This window comes from Pteronotus mesoamericanus, unplaced genomic scaffold (assembly GCF_021234165.1).
Source record: "Pteronotus mesoamericanus isolate MK-2021 breed Mesoamerican mustached bat unplaced genomic scaffold, CSHL_Meso_final contig_163, whole genome shotgun sequence".
Lineage (NCBI taxonomy): Eukaryota > Metazoa > Chordata > Mammalia > Chiroptera > Mormoopidae > Pteronotus > Pteronotus mesoamericanus.
In genome coordinates, this window is record NW_026555064.1 from 8,904,172 (window position 1) to 8,907,021 (window position 2,850).

The 2,850-nt window shown below is 40.7% G+C and overlaps 1 pseudogene; it reads left to right on the forward strand.

Moving 5' to 3' along the window:
- Nucleotides 1–361: 361 nt before the first annotated feature.
- LOC129062136 (histone-binding protein RBBP4-like) lies at nucleotides 362–1,628 on the forward strand (annotated as a pseudogene).
- The last annotated feature ends 1,222 nt before the right edge of the window (nucleotides 1,629–2,850 follow it).

Genomic DNA, 2,850 nt, shown 5'->3' on the forward strand with positions numbered 1-2,850 from the left:
GGTTAAGTGACTTGTTTATGGTCACATATAAATGGGGGGTGGAGGGCTTGACTGTCAGTTTTCTGACCCTGGCATTCTTTCCACTCACTAACACTGCTTCAGTTGGGATTTGCTCACTGATTCCATGTCAATGGTAAAATGACCATGACATTCATTAGCCTGTTAATTACACCTGACTTTAGAAGACCCTGACTTCTAGGTTAAGATCATGATAGGCTATCTTCCAACTTACAAATACAATTACAGGCAAAACCATAAAGAAAGGTCACAATTAACAATAGCTTAAAAACTAAGGACAAGAGTGAGGGCCAACAGCCTCCCTCCCCTCTCCATGCTAGACCCTCTGGCTTGCCTGCCTGCCATGGCCAACAGTGAAGCAGCTTTTGATGGTGCAGTAGAAGAATCTGTGATCAACAGGAAGTACAAAATATGGAAAAAGAGCACCCTTTTTCTTCATGTTGTGGTGATGACTCATCTCTGGAGTGGTCCAGCTTAACTGCACAGTGGCTTCCAGATGTAACTAGACCAGAAAGAAAAGATTCCAGCATCCATCACCTTGTCCTGGGGACACAGACATTGGAGCAACCTCCTTGTGAGAGACAGGGTGCAACTGCCTAACAATGATGCTCAGTCTGATGCTTCATGCTACAACAAAGAGAAAGGAGAATTTGGAATTTTCGGCTCTGCTGGTGGAAAAATTGAAATAGAAATCAAGATCAACCAGGAAGGAGAAGTAAACAGGGCATGTTATAGGCCACAGAGCTCTTGTATCATTGCCTCAGAGACTCCATCCAGTGATGTTCTTGTTTTGGGCAATACTAAGCATCTTCTAAACCAGATCCTTCTGGACATTGCAACCCAGACTTGCATCTCTGCGGACATCAGAAGGAAGACTGTGGGCTTTCTTGGGACCCAAATGTCAGTGGGCACTTACTCAGTGCTTCAGAGGACCACACCACCTGTCTACAGGACCTTGGTGCTGCTCCAGAGGAAGGAAAGGTTGTGGCTGCGAAGACCATCTTTACAGGACATAACAGTAGCAGGAGATGTTTTGTGATATCTGCTCCATGAGTCTCTGTCTGGGTCAGTTGCTGATGATCAGAAACTTATGATCTGGGGCACTCATTCAAATAACATGTCCAGACGAAGCTGCTCCACTGATGCTCACACTGCTGAAGTGAACTGCCTGTCTTTCAATCCTCAAAATGAACTCATTCTCACCACAAGATTAGCTGATGAGACTGTTGCTTTGTGGAAATCTGACAAATCTGAAATTTAAGATGCATTCCTTTGAATCACATAAGGATGAAATATTCCAGGTTCAGTAGTCACTTCGGAATGAAGCTATTTTGGCTTCCAGTGGTGCTGATTGCAGGCTGAATGTCTAAAATATAAGTAAAAGTAGAGAGGAACAATCCCTGGATGATGCAGAAGATGGGCCACCAGAGTTGTTCATTCATGGTGGGCACACTGTCAAGATACCCAGTTTCTCCTAGAATCCCAATGAACCTTGGGTGATCTGTTCAGTGTCAGAAGACAATATCATGCAAGTGTGACAGATGGTAGTGAACATGTATAATGATGAAGACCTTGAAGGAAGCATGGATCCAGAAGGACAGGGGACTTAGATATCTCTGAATGTCTTATGAATTTAGACTCCCTTTTGTTTCCTCTCAACCCTGATATTGATTGAACAGGGGTTTTGAGACTCAGCCTTTGTTCAGTTATCACTCTGTAATAGGTACAATCAAAAATGCTGTTAGCCCAAACTGGGGGTATTTTCTAATTGTTAACTGGGGGGCTTGATTCAATAATGCCACGGTAACTTAAATTTAAAATTACTTCAGGAATTTTCTAGTTACAAAGATTTAAAGTAGCCACTGAGAGGGAATATTGTGTGTAGTTATTTTATTTTTCTCGCTATATCCCCACGTTTTTCAGACTCATTCAAGTAAAGGCTGGAAGTAAAGAATAGAGCCACATGAGGTAGGTGTCTGAGCCATGAAGTGTAAGGACTGCAAGAGATTCAAGTCATATAAATTCCTACTCTAAAATCTTCACACTTGACTTTTTAGGACACACACTTTGCTATGTGGACTAGTCTCCTCCCAGTTCTTAAGTCAAAGCTATGTGATCCTGTCTCCCCATTATTTTTGCTTGTTAGTGTATTTCCTGAGCTGTTTTCATATGATGTCTTTCCTTTCTGTGAAATGTTTAAAAAAAAAAAAAAACTTGGGGCCATCAAGTTGTAAAGATATATGCTTTTACTGAAAATGACGCCGCAGGTAGACTCTCCAGTTAAGTACAGAGGAGTGAAATGATATCTTGTATTTGTTTTTAAAATTAAATTAATCTTGGATAAAAGTGTTTTTTTTTTTTAAAAAAAATACCATGTCTGTTGGAGTGACCAGTGTCATCAGCAGGCCTGTTACTCTCCACGACTAACTGTGTAAGTGCTTATAATGGAATAAATTTCTTTTCTACATTAAAAAAATAAGGACAAGAATCAAATGTACATGCCAGACAAAGACAGATATTTCCATCAACTCTAATCTTGTAGCAATTGGATGAATATTATCAGTAGCCTGCTGGCAGTCTACCCTCTGAACTAGAATGACACATCTGACTATGAGACTTTGATTCATTTTCACTGTTTGTTGTTAAAGAAAATATCGCATTAATTAGAAAACTGAGCAGCCACTCTCTCTCATCTTTTCGGACAGCTGAGACCTTGTCCTTTATTTCTCAACTACCCTTATCCAACACAGTGCCTCTTATATACCTTGGTATATAAGGATAGAGGGCAATGAAGAGTGATATTTACATCCAAGGACGAAGACTTTTCAGACA